The sequence below is a fragment of the Cebus imitator genome, unplaced genomic scaffold (assembly GCF_001604975.1).
Source record: "Cebus imitator isolate Cc_AM_T3 unplaced genomic scaffold, Cebus_imitator-1.0 Scaffold2, whole genome shotgun sequence".
NCBI classification, from domain to species: domain Eukaryota; kingdom Metazoa; phylum Chordata; class Mammalia; order Primates; family Cebidae; genus Cebus; species Cebus imitator.
The window spans coordinates 11,955,435-11,973,528 of NW_016107317.1; the positions used below are offsets into that span (position 1 = coordinate 11,955,435).

The following is an 18,094-nucleotide window of genomic DNA, read 5'->3' on the forward strand; positions in this document are numbered from 1 at the left end:
AAGGTAATAATACAAACAAAACTGGTACATCTATATTAATAATAAGCAAAATAGATTTAAAGATAAAACATTATAAGAAAGAATATAAATTCAAAATTTGCATATACAGTTATGTGTAGCTTGTTCTGAGAAATGCCTCATTAGGGGATTTCATCACTGTGGGAACATCCTAGAGTGTACTTACACAAAACTAGACGGTATAGTCTACTACACACCTAGGCTATATGGTAGGGCCTATTGCTTCTAAGATGCAAATCTGTATAGCATATTGCTGTACTGAATACTACAGGCAGTTGCATTGTATCTCACAATGGTGAGAGTCGGTATATCTAAGCATATCCAACATAGAAAAGGTACAGTAAAAACATGGTATTAATCTTATGGAACTACCATGACATATGTGGTCTGCCATTGACCAAAGCATCATTGTGTGGTACCCGACTGTAGGGGTGTGTGTGTGTGTGTGTGTGTGTGTGTGTGTATACACTTTCTTTTGGCCAACTAGAGAAGAAAATGCTCCTGGCCAACACTTCATGTAGTACTGAATTAACCCTTCAGACAAGGTAAAACACTCTATATCTCAGCTAAAATAAAAGGCAGCCTGGCTATTTAAGAAGGATGCAAGAAACAGTTGGGAATTAACTCCTTAATCACCCCCAGTTGTGGGGAATCTTCTAATCAATTCTTAAATACATTTATTTATATATTTGTCTCACAGTTGTTCAATGTCTGTTGTCCAGTGTCTCAAATACTTTGACACAGCCGCTTTTCTGACAAATGACTTAAAATATTCCACAGAAACACAGAAGAAAATTACACTGATCAATGCTCAACCTAAAAATTAGTCCTCCACAAACCATGTCTTGACTCAACAACCATAGTAAAATCTGGAAATTCCCTGACTATCTTTTCCACAGCTCTAGCTCTGGATGAATGAAAAACAAAAGAAAGAATTGAGAATTAAAGTTTCCACAAGCGTTTTCTAAGACAGATAGTTTTATAACCATGGTAACAGTTTGAAACCTGTTCAATATGTGAACAATAACTCCCCCTTGTTTTGCAAGTCAGACAAAGCCATTGTGGAAGACAGTGTGGCAATTCCTCAAGAATCTAGAAGTAGAAATTCCATTTGACCCAGCAATCCCATTACTGGGTATACATCCAAAGGATTATAAATCGTTCTACTATAAGGACACGTGCACACGAATGTTCATTGCAGTACAGTTTACAACAGCAAAGACCTGGAACCAACCCAAATGCCCATCGATGATAGACTGGACAGGGAAAATGTGGCACATATACACCATGGAATATTATGCAGCCATCAAAAACGATGCGTTTGTGTCCTTTGTAGGGACATGAATGAACCTGGAAACCATCATTCTCAGCAAACTGACACAAGAGCAGAAGATCAAACACCGCATGTTCTCACTCATAGGTGGGTGTTGAACAATTAGAACACATGGACACAGGGAGGGGAGCACTACACACTGGGGTCTGTTGGGTGGAAATAGGGGAGGGACAGCGGGGGGTGGGGAGGTGGGGAGAGATAGCATGGGGAGAAATGCCAGATATAGGTGAAGGGGAGGAAGGCAGCAAATCACACTGCCATATGTGTACCTATGCAACAATCTTGCATGTTCTTCACATGTACCCCAAAACCCAAAATGCAATAAAAAGAAGAAAAATAAAAAAATAAATAAAAAAATAAAATAAAATAAAATGGTCAACTTCTTAATTGCATCTCACTTTTCTATAAAGGAGTATTTACTTCCTATAATTCCACTATTCTCTCACTATTACACTGGCTGATTTTACTTCTCTATGGATCAGCCTTGATACTCTGGCCTAGTTACTCCTTTTTTGAATACAGTTAGTGTCTTTATCCTCCCTCACTCTATTGCACATGTCAGGAAAACCTCAAACATCCATTTTCTCCATGCACAAACGTGAGCAGCTGGCAGTTACTACAGAAAATCAAGTCATCAGGATGACTGATTTATAGTAACAATTTTAACTCAAAGCTCAACCATGCCAGGCAATTTTAAATGTAGTCCCAGTAAGTTTACTTTCCTACTTAGCAAAAAATAGCAGTCAATCTCATAAGTACACCTCCATCCTCAGACCTCCCTATCAATTTGCTGATTTCACATGTATCTGAATCTATAAAAACTTTCCAGAAACTCCTTTATCTTTTCACCATCAAATTGACAAATTGCTTTGATATGTCTCCTGGTGTTCTACATGGTTACATTGAAAGATGTCTCCTACCTCCCATCAGAGACCCATCCTTACACAGGGAATGTGGATCCTAACACTTTTCCATTTCTGAAAAATAGTCCTTCAGTTTTCATTCTTCTCCCTTGCACCAAGAATCTCTCTCGTTTTCTACAGGAGTATTTCCATCAGCATACAAAAATGCTCTATTACTAAACTTCTTCCTTTAAAAAAAAAATCATCCTTACTTCACTTTCTTTTCTAGCAGTGGTCTCATTCTAGCCTCTGTTTTGTAGCAAACATTCTTGAAGGTGGCCTTTACACAGTTTCCATTTAACTCTCCTGCATTTCATTCTTCATTTCAACCTCTTCTACCTATTAAAACTTTTCCATCCTTATCTTTACAAACCTTTCAGCAACACTTAATGAAATTGCTCCCTTTGCCTTCTGGAGCCGCTCTCCTCTCTGCCTCTGAGTGTGACATCACACTCTCCAGGTATTGAAGGTAGCTTCTAAGATGGTTCCCCAATGGTTCCCACCTCCCACGTGCCCTTGTGTAATCCCCTTACCTTGTGTGTGGGCTGGATCCAGAGACTTCCTTCCAAATGAACAAGATACGACAAGTGATGGAATGATACATCTGTGATTAGATTACAAAGAGTCTGGCTTCCATATTGCTCACTCTTTCATGATCTCTCTTTTTTTTTTTCCCTTTTATATAAACCAGGTGCCATGTTTTGAGCTTCTCTCTGGAAAAGGCTACACAGCAAAAAATGGAAGGAAGTCTCCAGTCAATAGCCAGTCAGGAAGTAGATCCTACCAACTACCAGCTGGGGGGCTTGGGAGCAGATCCTCCCCAGTTGAGCCTTGAGATGACTGCAGCCCCAGCCAACACCTCAATGGCAGCTTGCAAGGGAACGTGGTTCAGAGAACCCAATTAAACTGAGCCTGGATGCCGGGTCCACAGAAACCATGAGAAAATAGAGTTGTTTTAAGCTGCTAAATCTTACGGTAATTTGTTACACAGTTATGGATAACTAACACCTCAGAGATCAGCAAACCACAGCCCATGGGCAAAATCTGGCCCACGACTTGCTTTTGTAGTACATGTGAGCTAAGAATGATTTTACATTTTTTAGTAATTGAAAATTAATAAAAAGAATATTTCCTAAATCACAGGAATTACATAAAATTCAAATTGGATCCATAAATAAAGCTTCATTGGAACACAGTCACATTTATTGATTTATGTATTGTCTATGGCTGCTTTTGTACCATAACTGCAGAGTTGGGTAGTTGTGAGAAAGAGCCCCTATGGCTTGCCAAGACCAGGATATTTGAATCTTAACAGAAAAAGTTTTGCATTCCTTCTCTACCCTCTTTGCTGGCTCCAGCTCCTCTGTTGGAACTCTAAACATCATAATTTCTTAGAGCTCTGTCCTAGGCCCTCAGTGTCTTCAACTGTTGTATGTGCGTGTGTCTGTGTATACATATAGATGGTATTCAAAAATAAGGGAATGGTTTGAATCTCTCTCCGTGTGTGTGTGTGTGTGTGTGTGTGTGTGTGTGTGTGTATAATATCAGATGACAATATGAAAATTACATCATATGAAATATATAATGTCTCTAATTATATATCACAATTACTCTCTATTGGATGTTTGTACCTCTGTTTAATAAGCTCCTCAAGCTTAACATGTCAAAAATAGGAGTCCTCTGCTTCCTTTTACCCCCCAAACCCTATTTTCTTCTTTTCTTTCCCATATCAGAAGATACTGTCTTCTCTCCAGTTAGTCTATTAGACACTGAGTGATCCTCAATTTCTCCCAATTCCTCATCTTGTATATATATACTCCATCAATAAGACATATATTTTATTTCCAAAATATATCTTGGATTATACTCAGTCCATCTCAATTAGTTCCTGAAACACAACATCCATTTTTTTCTTCTTATCACAATCTATAATTATCATATGTATTTATTTAATAGTATATTTTATATTTCTGCAACTAAAATTTAAACTCCTTGAGGACAAGGGTACATTGTTTTATGCACCGTAATATCCTCAGTGCCTTGCTCACTGTAAATAGAGTCTGGGCACTTAGTAAGTATTATTGAATAAATAAGCCTGGTAAATGCTTGATAAGCAGAAACTATAGCTAAGCTTTGAAAACTTACTTTAAAAAGTGTATTTATTGGCCAGGCATGGTGGCTCACGCCTGTAATCCCAACACTTTGGGAGGCTGAGGTGGGTGGATCACAAAGTCAGGAGTTTGAGACCATCCTGGCTAATACGGTGAAATCCCATCTCGATTAAAAAAAAAAAATTAGCCAGGTGTGGTGAGGGGCCCCTGTAGTCCCAGCTACTCAGGAGGCTGAGGCAGGATAATTTCTTGAACCCATGAGGCAGAGGTTGCAGTTAGCTGAGATCGTGCCACTGCACTCCAGCCTGGGTGACACAGTGAGACTCTGTCTCAAAAAAACAAAAAAAGTATTTGTCTTTTGCCTATTTGTTACTATATTTAATAGAAGCAAATATCTTCAACTCTTAAAAAAATGGGCAATGAGAGAAAAAGTTAGGTCCTCTATTTTTAGAGTATTTCATTAAACTCTAAAACATATGTGTTTATTCTCTAAACACATATATTTAGAGAATAAATAGTTATGTTGTTTTAATGACTGAAGAAATACTGTGGCTTATATATGATAATTTATAAAATAAAGTTTAAAATTTATAATATGTAATGCTAATTATATATTATATAAAGATATCACCAAGGAATATACTATCTTCTAGCAGTGCCTCACATTGCATAAGAGTTTTATTAGGCAAAATAAGAAAAATCCAGATAAGTAAAAGAAATAAAAGAAAAAGCATACCTACAAAGGTATATTGAAATAAATAATTTAATTGCATTATTATTAGGCCTTGTTACTACTCACTCAAACCAAATATAAGTCCTTACATGATAAAATTGAATTATTGCTTTATATCATTATATTTTCCTTTGATTTTACAACCTAGTAGCAATGTGTTTATGTTCTGATTTCTAACTGATGCAATATTTTCTTTAATTGGGATACTATAGTCTACTTTTCATCTTCCCCTCACCCCCTGCTTATTGAGCTCAGGCCTGGCCGATGAAATGTGAGCAGAAGTCATGGTGCCACTTCTGGGCAGACACTTTAAGAGTCAGTGTGTGCTGCGCTACACTTTCTTTCATTTCCCTCTATTGAAAGGCCAAACATGTTTCAGATATGGGTTTCTTCCTCAGCTTTGGTCCAGGAATGAATCCTGTGTGGAGGAGAGGTATAGCTGACTCAAGATGAACATAAACTTCTATTGCCTTAAGCCATTACAATTTTGGAGTCATGTGTTACCAGAGCATAAGCTAGCCTATCCTTGTCTTTGAACATTATATACATTTGGAAGAAGCATAGAGAAAACTTATATTGACAGGGTATTGACTAGAAGAAGCCCATTTTGAATTAGTAGGAAAACAAATTTGTAGAATATTTTAAAGAAATCAAAACTCATTATTTGCAAATATAACAGGAACTCAAATAGGGGGCTAATAAACAGACATTAAACGCTAATAGAACGCTAACACATTGAGACAATCCATTTAATTAAGCAATATAATCTGTTAGATATAAATTGTAATTTAAGAACAAACGAAAGATGTTGGTATGCTATTAGTTTGAGTGATGTGCTATTTAACAAGTTCATTGTTGAACAAGTCAACATGGTTAAGCTAAGGAAGAAAGCATAGTTCTAGCTGAAGTGTTAGACTGGCGGTGTTAGCAGATGGAATGAAGAAAGAGAGAGTGAAATGTATGTATAAACTTGAAAAAGGAAGAGGGTGCTTGAATAACATAAGGAATATCATTTGAGAATCATGCCATACAATTTAAAAGGTTGATTGTCAAGTAATGCTCACTTCTAAGGCTTTGTAATATCACTCTAATTTCTGAACAAATGGAGTTTCCAAATCAAAACTGCAAAACTCAATAGAGGATTAGTAAACTAAAAAATATATATATATATAGAAATTAATTTTTCTTTATGTGCTTAAAATGTCTATTGTATTTTACCTGACACATTCTTACCAGAGAAATGACACTCTAAAGCAAAGAGATTAACACATCCAAATCTGGTTTAGAAAGCCAAGATTCATAGCCTCAGAGCAGAGGCTCCCAAAAGATTAACTTTTCTGGGTTTGCTTTATAATTTTGTCAGTAAATGTAAAACATTTAAAGTTCATCTGAAGGGTCTACTTTAGTGTAAATATTGGAGAATATGACAAAATTCATGATGCAATGTGCATCCTTGCTTTTGATCAAAGCAGTAATTCAGGTCAAATTACAAAATGCGATAGGATCTCAATATGAATGAGAAGCACCTGTGACTTTGAGGCCACGGAGATAAGGAAAAACAGCTGAAAAGACTCCTGCTCAGCAGCATCAGAGTAATTTCCTCAAAATCTTTCAGTAGTCTCACATTTCACTTTGGGCCAAGCAGCAGAAGTGGAAAAGTGGTTAAAAATGATCAATGAGCAAGTAATGCCAAGGAAACTGAATAGCCTGGAAGGAAACTGGGAAGTTTCCCAGTAACAGAAGAAAGTCAGTAAAATAGAGCTTGAAGGTAGAATGCAGGGCACGGAGATGAACAATGCACGAGGGAGGCTAAATAATGCACAAAAAGCCAAACAGGGCCAGCCAGAAAAGGCATGTGCAAGGAAAGTAGGACAATAAGAGCATGAGACCTGCCAGATCGAAATGGAAAACATATTTATAAATGTCTTTCAGAGGTGAGCCAGATTTTTAGAATTTATTTTGAACACCCAAGAGTACTTGGGAGATGCAGTGGGGGTGGAGGGAATAGAAGAATATTTAAGAAAGTACAGAATGATAGAAATTTAATTGAGCAATGATTATTGAAGTGGCTGAATGAATTTCTTAACGTGTTATTGTACTTTCTTTAAAATCTAAAATGTCTTTTCTCTTTGAAGAGAAAATAATTTAAGGATTAGGATATAATCTACCCAAGGCTCTGAGTTGTGAGTGGGCGTTAGGCTGTGGAGGGAATGCACACAGTTAGCAGTTATTGGGAAATGATTTGTTTCTCCCTGAGTAATCATGCATCAGCCAGATTTCCAGCAGGTTACTAAAAAGGCTGCAATGATTCTCTAGAGTCTTCTCCTTCCAGTTGAGAAAAGACCCTAGCTCCTCACAGTCTCCTTTTAAAAGGTGTTTGATCGTTGGAGCAGGATCTCAGATTGCAGCTGATGGCAGCAGTGAGAGGTCAGCTACTCATTCCTGGAGTTGACCAGCCCTAGTTCATACTACAGGGGCTGTGAGAAGGCTTCTCTCTCCACTGAACACAAAGATATCTCCTGCCAAAGGGAAGAATTTAGCTGTCTATGGAGGAACAGGGAATAGTGTCTCTAGACTCCATTGCAGAAGTCCAATTCTTAGTGGAACAATTGTAAGTACATGGTGTTAAAAGAAATACCGCAAATAAATAGTCATATAATGTATTACAAACTCAGTGATATTCCAGCTCTTGGTCCTTTCAAGTTTCTATCCTGTATAAATGGTTCACTTGAGGAAATGTGACAATGTTCCAATACGAGATGCTAACATCATAGCTTGGTTTAGGCAGCAGTTCTCCAAGTCAGTGATTAAACACAGAACTGATTCAGAATTAAGCCTTCTTCTCCATTCTGGAAGGTATAAGCTTTCATGTAAAAACAGAAATGTTTTTCCTCCACATCTCTAATGCCACTTATTTATCCAGTGGGAAGAAAATAATTTATCATGTCAGTAGTGGTAACTAAAACACCTTCTAGTGTTAAATGAAGGTAAATATAACCAAAGTGCTTTTGGTAGCCTCTTCTGGATTATTGGCTTTTGGTTAAATACCAACTAACCAGCCTTGAGGTACGTATAACCTAGAACTAAATTATGTGCCTGAATAGATCCATTTCTTAGGCTAAAGTATTTACAGTAAATTACTAACCACATTACAGATACATAGCATCCCAAAGAACTACAGTAATACTAAAAGATAACTAAAATAGAACATAGAAAATACAGAAAAATGGATTTTACATCTCTTATTCATGCTATCAAATATAATTTTTTCTCACCTATACTTTTGACAGAATTTAGAGAGATCAGTTCAAGACTGAATTCTCAAGCAGATATTCTCCTATGTAGGCTAAAAAATGATCAGTTTGCTTTACATGCCAAATATACTGGTGGCAAAGTTAATATTTAACTATAAAAATCTGGGAGAATGATTGTGCTTTTGGTTGAACAGAGCACTGAATTGTAAGTTGCAAGATTTTCCTAGAGTAAGGGGTTGATACTGCTCAAGGCAGCACAGACATCTGACAATTTTGGCCTGGGATATAGAAAAGAAAACTCATTTTCTGGGGAGAAATTCAAGCCAGCTGCAGAAATTTGCATAAATAATGGGGAGTCGAATGTTAATCACCAAGACAATGGGGAAAATGTCTTCAGGGCATGTCAGCAGCCCTTTCCCTCATAGGTCCAGAGGCCTAGGAGGGAAAAATGGTTTTGTAGACCAGGCCCAGGGCCCTCCTGTTCTGTGCAGCCTCAGGACATGATGCCCTGTATCCCAGCTGCTTCAGCTCCAGTCGTAGTAAAAGAAGCAATATATAGCTCAGGGTGTTGCTTCAGAGGGTGCAAGCCCTAAGCCTTCGTGGCTTTCACTTGAGGTTGGTCATGCGGGTACACAGAAGTTCAAGAATTGAGGCTTGAGAACCTCTGCCTAGATTTCAGAGGATGTATGGATGTCTAGGCAGAAGTTTGTTGCAGGAGCAGAATTCTCATACCCCTGCTAGGACAGTGTGGAAGGAAAATGTAGGGTAGGGAGCCACCACACAGAGAAGAGGGTCACCATCCTCCAGACCGCAGAATGGTAGATCCACTGATGGCTTGTACCGTGTGTGGAAAAGCCACAGATACTCAATGCTAGTCATGAAAGCAGCTGAGAGGGGGATGTACCCTGCCAAGCCACAGGGGAAGCGTTGCCTAAGACCATGGGGACCCTTCTCTCATCTGTGTGACCTGGATGTGAGACATGAAGTCAGAGGAGATCATTTTGGAACAGTAAGGTTTAATGACTGCCCTATTGGATTTTGGACTTGCACGAGGCCTGTAGCCCCTTTGTTTTGGCTAATTTCTCCTGTTTAGAATGGGTGTATTTGCCCAATGCCTGTACCCCCATTGTATCTAGGAAGTAACTAAGTTGCTTTTCAATTTTACAGGCTCATAGGCAGAAGGAATTTGCCTTGTCTTAGATGAGACTTTGGACTTGGACTTTGGAATTAATGCTGGAATGAGTAAATACTTTGAGGAACTGTTGGGAAGCCATAATTAGTTTTGAAATGTGAGAACATGTTATTTGGGAGGAGCCAGGGGAATGATATGGTTTGTCTGTATCCTTAGCCAAATCTCATCTTAAGTTGTAGTTCCCATAATCCCCACATGTTTTGAGAGAGACCCATTGGGAGGTAATTGAATCATGGGAGTGGTTACCCTCATGCTGTTCTTGTGACAGTGAGTGAGTCCTCATGAGATCTGATGGTTTTATAAAGAGCATTTCCGCCTTTGCTCAGCATTTCTCCTTCCTGCCACCAAGTGAAGAAGGATGTTTTTGCTTCCCCTTCTGCCATGACTGTAAGTTTCCCGAGGCCTCCCCAGCCCTGCAGAACTGTAAATCCAATGAAATTTCTTTCTTTGGTAAATTGCCCACTCTTGGGTATGTCTTTATGAGTAGTGTGAAAATGAACTAATACAATACTCAAGCTGTCCCATCTTTTCCTAGTGGCAGACCCTTCAGTTAGGTTCCTGTGTCTTTTTGATGTGATCCCAGATAGCTTTTTTCCTTCCTTTTATGACTACATCTTCCAAGCTCATCCTGCTGCAGAGGTAGATTCAGCCATTTCTCCAGAGGGTCCTGGTTCCTTTTACTGGGAACTATTTAAAGACCACACACTATGAGTTCTGGGAGATAGGAGCTTTAAACAACAGATTCTGTGCGAACAACATTACGGTCTTGCAAATGTGGTGGACATGCAGGTGTAATTTGTTTGTTTGTTTTTGTTTGTAATATATCAACTTCATTCTGGGAACAACATTTCATCTTTTGGAAAACTGCTTTTTTTTTCTCACTTTAATGATTTGGTTTTAATCATCACACTCTGACTCTCTAGGTATAAGCACAGGCACATCACTGAAGTCCTCTGCTAGAATCTTTAGATCTGGAACTGGAGAAAGAATTAAGTTACCAACAAAAATTTGAGAGGTGCTGGAACTGTCCACCAGCCCTATTTTCTACTGTGTGTAGGAAGCTGGTTTGACATCTGATATGGTTTGGCTCTATGTCCCCACACAAATTTCATGTTGAATTGTAATTCTCAATGTTGGGGGAGGGACCTGGTGGGAGGTGACTGGATCATAGGGGCAGATTTCCCCCCCATGCTGTTCTCAGGATAGTGAGTTCTCACAAGATCTGATGGGTTTAAAAGTGTGTGGCACTTCTCTTGTGCACTCTCTCTCTCCTGCTACCATGTGATGAAGATGCCTGTTTCCTCCTTCCCCTTCCCCCATGATTGTAAGTTTCCTGAGGTCTCCCTGTCATGCTTCCTGTACAGTCTGTGGAACTATGAGTCAATTAAACCTCTTTTCATAAGTTACCCAGTCTCAGGTAGCTCTTTATAGCTGTGTGAGAACAGACTAATATAACATCCTTGATGAATTCAGTGTCTATGGGGCTATTCCATCTAGTGCCCCAACCTCAGATATCTCTTACTTTCTCAAACTTATTGACTGCAGCTTGTTGCCACTTTAGCCTCTCACTCCTATTATTATTTTCTTAGAATGTTTCATTAACTGAAACTGCTCTGCCTCTGAAATTGTAACTCTTGCAGCCACCTCACTGATCACAATCATTTCTTTCACCAGTGCTCTCACTTTGGTTATTTCTGATACACAAATTTTATACCCTACTGAGGTCGCTGGTACCCTAACTTCTCAGGGTTCCTCCTATCTTCCCTTTCCAGTCTATCCCACAAATTGCATATCTTTACTCACACTTATTGCTCCTGGGTTCTTTTTCCAGAGCCTGCCTGCAGAAGTGTCACTATGAAACAGTGCAACTCTCCCTTCTAGTCTTGGGTCCTTTTGGAGAAAAGTACATAATAATATGTGCCTATTAAAAAGCCACTTAAAATTCATGGTCTGAGGCTTCAACTGAGATCAACCCTGTTGCCTGGCACTTTCCTCTCTGATATGGTTAGGCTTTGTGTTGCTATACAAATCTCATCTTGAATTGTGATCCCCATGATCCCCAGATGCCAAGGGAGAGACCTGGTGGGAGGTGATTGGATCATAGGGGCAGTGTCCTCCATGCTGTTCTCCTGATAGTGAGTGAGTTTTCACAAGATCTGATGGTTTTATAAGTGTCTGATGGTTCTTCCTTCTCACACTTGCTCTTTCTCACCTGCTGCCATGTAAAATGTGCCTCAGGAGCTAGCGGTAGGGCACTGCTCTGCCATTGGGTAAGGTGGGGAGTGAAGGGCTCCCCAGGTAAGGCCAGGCTGACTGAAAAAAGATGGATACTATGATGTTGAAAATGCAGAATCTGTTTGAGCAGCTTATGCACCAGGTGGAGATTCTCAGTGATGGAAACAAACTCCAAATTATCCAGTTGGCAAAGGAATTTGAGGATTTCCTTAAAAAGTGGCAGAAGACTGACCATGAGCTGGTGGAATAAAAGGATCTTTTGATGAAAGCAGAGATTGAGCGAAGTGCTCTGGATGTTAAGCTGAAGCACATATGTAATCAGGTGGATGTAGAGATCAAACAGAGACAGAGAGCTGAGGCTGACAGCAAAAAGCTGGAATTACAGGTTCAGCTGATTCAAGAGATGCTCATGTGTGACACATCTGGCAGCATTCAACTAAGCGGGGAGGAAAAATCAGCTCTGTCTTTTCTTTTTTATTGCACTTTAATGTGCAGAACATGCAGGTTTGTTACATAGGTATACACGTGCCATGGTGGTTGGCTGAATCCATCACCTCGTCAACTACATTAGGTATTTCTCCTAATGCTATCCCTCCCTACCCTCCACCCACCAATAGTCCCTGGTGTCTGGCTTTTCTCAACAGGGGCCAACCATCCAACAGCAATGCTGGGAACAAAAGACTATCAACCATTGATGAATCTGATTCCATTTTATCATATATCATCTTTGATAAGACTGATGAATCACTGGATTGGGACTCTTCTTTGGTGAAGACTTTCAAACTGAAGAAGAGAGAAAAGGGGTGCTCTTGGAGCTGACAGTTTGTTGATGGTCCTCCTGGACGTGTACAGAAAACTTGTTCCATCGGCTCCACAGTAGACCAGGGGAATGAATCCATAGTTGCAAAAATTACAGTGACTGTTTCCAATGATGGCGGGCCCATCAAAGCTGTGTCCACTATTGAGACTGTGCCATACTGGGTCAGGAGCCAAAGGAAAACAGGTACTTTACATCCTTGGAACAGTGACTCCACCCTAAACAGCAGGCAGCTGGAGCCAAGAACCGAGACAGACAGTGTGGGCACGACACAGAGTAATGGAGGGATGTGCCTGCATGACTTTGTCTCTAAGACAGTTATTAAACCTGAGTCCTGTGTTCCATGTGGAAAGTGGATAAAATTTGGAAAACTATCTCTGAAGTGTCAAGACTGTCATGCGGTCTCTCATCTAGAATGTCAGGACCGCTGTCCCCTTCCCTGCATTCCTACCCTGATAGGAACACCTGTCAAGACTGGAGAGGGAATGCTGGCAGACTTTGTGTCCCAGACTTCTCCAACGATCCCTTCCGCTGTTGTGCATTGTGTAAATGAGATTAAGCAGAGAGGTCTGACAGGCAGGCCTGTATAGTATCTTGGGCTATGACTGCACAGTAAAAGAGTTCAAACAGAAATTCCTCAGAGTGAAAACTGTACCCCTCCTCAGCAAAGTGGATGATATCCATGGTGTCTGTAGCCTTCTAAAAGACTTCCTTTGAAATCTCAAAGAACCTCTTATGACCTTTTGCCTGAACAAAGCTTTTATAGAAGCAGCAAATATCACACATGAAGACAACAGAATAGCTGACATGTATCAGGCTGTTGGTGTACTGTCCCAGGCCAACAGGGACATATTAGCTTTCTTTATGATTCACTTGCAGAGAGTGGCTCAGAGTCCACATACTAAAATGGATGTTGCCAATCTGGCTAAAGTCTGGCCCTACACAAGTGGTCCATGCTGTGCCAGTGACAATGTTACAGGATATCAAGCATCAACCCAAGGTGGTTAAACACCTGCTTTCCTTGGAGTATTGGAGTCAGTTTATGATGGTGGAGCAAGAGAACATTGACACCCTACATGTCACTGAAAACTCAAATGCCTTTTCAACACTACAGATACCAGATATTAAAGTGAGTTTATTGGGACCTGTGACCACTCCAGAACATCAGCTTCTCAAGACTCGTTCATTTAGTTCCCTGTCACAGAGAGTCTTTTCCACTCTCACAAAGAACACTCCAAGATTTGGGAGCAAGAGCAGTCTTCCACCAACCTAGGATGACAAGGCAACTTTTTTGCTTCTCCAACGCTCAAGTGAAGTTACATCTGCCTACTACTCCCCAGCACTGACTGACTATAAGAAAGGACACACCTGTACTCTCTGCTCTGCAGCCTTCTGTACTCATTACTACTGTAAGTATTCTCTAGGCTTTTAATCAAGTTTAATTGTGCATGAGGGTTTTATTAAAACTATATATATCTCCCCTTCCTTATCCTCAAGTCACATAATATCAGTACTTTGTGCTGATTGTTGTTGGGAGATTTTAGATGAGAGATTAGGGGCAGAAGAGTTAGTATGGAATTGGTTGTGATTCTTTTTGGGGAAGGCGGTTATTATCCCTTTGGCTTAAAGCCAAATGCTGCTCATGGAATGAATGATCTTTCTCTAGTTTCATTGAGAACTATTTTTCATGAGACAGTGACAGAGACCCTACCTATCTGATAAGATTGGCTTGTCTCAGGGTGAGAAGTGGGACAGGGCATGGAGGAGGGCAATGAAAGGATGAGATCAGAGGATTTAGGATGTCTCCTTCTAAGAACCAAAAGTTCTTATTCCCCATTATGAGCTGAGCTATAACATGGAGCTTTCATAAAAATCGATACACTGAGGATAGAACTAGTAATGGGAGTATGCATAGCTTTAATTTGGATGATTAGTTCTTAATAGCATTGAGTGGCACAACCTTGTAAATGTGAAAGTACAACTTGTATTTATTGCGAATGTGCCACTGGCTGAACTTTGAGTTCATTTGGAGTCAAAGCCAGTTTTTCTTTTAAAATTGAATTCATTCTGATGCTTGACTCCTATAATCCCAACCTTGTCCCGTGGAGCCCAACTTCTAAAGGTCAATATATCATCTTTTGGCATCCCAACTAACAGTAAAGGGTAGGCTATAAGGGAAAGATTCCCAATCTTTTATGTAGGAAGAAAAGCCACTATCATTTTTTCTTTGCACTTTGGATGCTGAAATTTCCCCATGGAACACAGCCACATCTAGATAGATGTGACATTTTTCTTCCGTTAAAATTATTCTTCATGTCTGTAAAAATGATTTCCTTCTATAGAATGTTTGACTTCATATTGACCCTTATCTGTAAAACACCTATTTGGGATAATATTTGGAAAAATATAAATAGCTTTTTCAAAATGAAAAAAAAAATGTGTCTTCCCCTTCTGCCATGATTGTAAGTTTCCTGAGGCCTTCCCAACCCTGCAAAACTGTGAATTAATTAAATCCCTTTTCTTTATAAATTATCCAGTCTTGGGCAGTTCTTTATAGCAGTGTGAAAACAGACTAATACATTCATACATTCTCTTACTTTTCAAATGGCTATTCCAGACCTTCCCCTAGCTCCTCTCCTCACTACAGCTGACTCTAGTTTCTTGCCCTCAATGTCAGCTAACTTCATTTTTAACTTTCTGTTAACAGAGACTCTGATTTGCTTTCAAGTGTCAGACACTGAGCAAGAAACTTTGAATGCATTATCTTATTTACACATCAAAATAGTGCTATGAGTTAGGATAAATATCCCATTTCACCAAAAAGGAAACGGATTCTAAGAGAGGTTAAACGACTGTCCCATGAGTGTCCAATATACTTGCATAACAAGCCACCCCAATTTATTGGCTTAAAATAATTAACTGGAATAATTTCTCATGAGTTCTGGGTCCATTGGCTGGTTCTGCTGCTCTGGACTGGACTCACTCATGCATCTGCTGTCAGCTGGCAGGTCACCTGGGATCTTGGGACAATCCTGCTTTGCTCCATGTGGCCTTTTATCTCCTTCCATGGGCAACACCAGGTCTGTTTTCACAGAGATCACAAGAGTCCATGAAAGGAAACAGAAACACCCAAGTGTCCTTCAAGCCTCTGCTTGCTATCCCATGGGCTGAAGCAAGTCTCACGACTGAGCTCAGAGTCAGAATCGGAGTGAACTACAAAATTACAGTGGGGAGGGAGCTCATTAACTTGGGCTATAAAAAAAAATTGCTCTACCACATATAGCTAATTAGTTGTACAGATGAATTTCAAACCCAGATTTCTTAACACAGAGCCCATTTTCTTTCCTCTATTCTCACAGCTTCTTCACCAAAAAACCCCCCAGAAGTCATGAGGCAAGAGTTCTAATGTTTTTCTTCCCCCTCCGCACAAAGTCTCTCTGAATCCATCTATTTTTATCTCTTTTCTCTCAAGTGAAGGAAAATGTTGCCCCTTCTTTGTTCAATTTTAATTGCTCCACTTGGACTATGGATTCTCCTTCCTCCTTCCTTTTCAAGAATTTTGCTCCCTCAAACACCCCCATCTATGCTTGACCTTCAGCCTTTCCTCTGCAGTGCCCCCTTTCTCTCATCATATAAATATCCCTGACTTTTGTTTTAACCCCATGACTCCCTTTAGCTTTCCCTTGGTGATTCTTCAACCTCCCCATCTCCACTTTCTTACCTTCTATTGGCATTCAGCAGTCCACAAGCTAGTTTCTGCCTCCCTTGCCCCCATGAAAAGAGGCTCTTGTCTAAGTCACTCATGATCAAGTTGCTTATTTTTTTGGTCTGAGGCATTTTTAGAGTTAGTATATTAATGAAGGTAGGTGAGGATAAGCCGTGGAAACCAGTTCCTCAATCTTAATGGGCTTACCCAATAAAAATTTAGTTTTCATTTAGGTCATAATCTCCCCATATATTTGCTTGTTGGCCTTCCCTGTGGTGACCCAGGGCCTTAGGTTCCTTTCATCTTGTGGCTCCACCATCTCCTAGGGACTAAAGTCTCTCCACCAACCTCTGCACCTGCCAGCTGAGGAGTCAAGAGTGTCAAAGATCGTTTGAGTTGTTAGAAGGGGACAGGGCCAGGGAGAAATTTATCACTTCTACCTTTATTCCATCGGCCACAACACAGCCTGCAAGGAAAGCTGGGACATGCATTGTAGCTGTCTTCCAGTTGGAAAAACAAAGTGCTACATATACAGCAGTTCTTTACCAAAGTCTGCCATCCTTTCTTTCTGAAACTCTCTCCTGTGTCTTCCATGATACCATTTATCTTGGTTTGTCTTCAAATCCTGGCTACTTATTTTCAGTCTCTCACAGCTCCTCTGATGCTTAAATGTTGGCATCCCTCTGCACTTTGTTCTTAAGTCATTTATCTTCACACTACATATTCTCTCTGGAACATTCAATAAACATACAGCAGGTCTATCTCCATCTTTAAAACCTGCTCTTCTTACTTTAAGTCTCCATTTTGGTAAGTGGATATCTCCCCAGTCACTAAACCAGAAAATGAAGTGATCCTACATTCTTCCCTTATCCTCTATAACTGAGCCTCAGCACTACTCTCAGACTCAGCACTACTGACATTTTAGACAGGATAACTGTTTGCCATGGGAGAGGTTCTGCACATTGTAGAATGTTTAACAGCATCCTTGGCCTTTGCCTGCTAGATGCCAGTACGGAACCCCTTCCCATGTTGTGATAACCCAAAAAAACCTTCAGACATTGCCAAATGTCCCCTGGGGAAGGCGAGACTGTTTCCAGTTATCTCCAGTTAAGAGCTGCCCTATAAAAATCGTCCAGTCCTATAGATTTAACACTGACAACATTTGCTTTCTTCATTTAATTCTTTTGCTATTTCTTTCTTTTCTTTTCTTTTTTTTTTTTTTTTTGGAGACAGGATTTCACTCTGTCACCCAGGCTGGAGTGTGGTGGCATAATCACAGCTCACTGCAGCCTTGACCTCCTGGGCTAAAGTGATCCACCAACCAAAGCCTCTCGAGAAGCTGGGACCACAGGGGCATGCGACCATACCCAAAAAATTTTTTTGATTTTTTTTTTTTTTTTTTTTTTTGTAGAAATGAGTCTCTCTATGTTGCCCAGGCTGGTCTTAAACTCCTGAGCTGAAGCAATCCTCCCACATCAGCCTCCCAAAGTGCTAAAATTACAGGCATGAGCTACCTCGCCTGGCCCATTTCATTAAATTTCTCATCATTTCGCCTCTAGATATTTCCAGTTGCCTCTCTCTGGCTGTGGCAAGCAAGTTTGCTGACCCAACAGTAATTTTTGACTCAAATCTTCCTTGCTACCATGCACTAAAAGAAAAACGAAATAGTTGTTTTTCAGCCTCATTTGCATCTAAGGATAGCCAGCTGATACATCGTAGCATGGAATATTAGGTTTGTGAAGGGGAGATAGTTGAACCTAAAGGTTAACAGCAATGCATCTCAGCCTCATCAC

The 18,094-nt window shown here is 40.0% G+C and overlaps 1 pseudogene; it reads left to right on the forward strand.

Annotated features, from left to right (window-relative positions):
* The first annotated feature begins 11,866 nt into the window (after positions 1-11,866).
* LOC108303856 lies at positions 11,867-13,909 on the forward strand (annotated as a pseudogene).
* Positions 13,910-18,094: the final 4,185 nt, after the last annotated feature.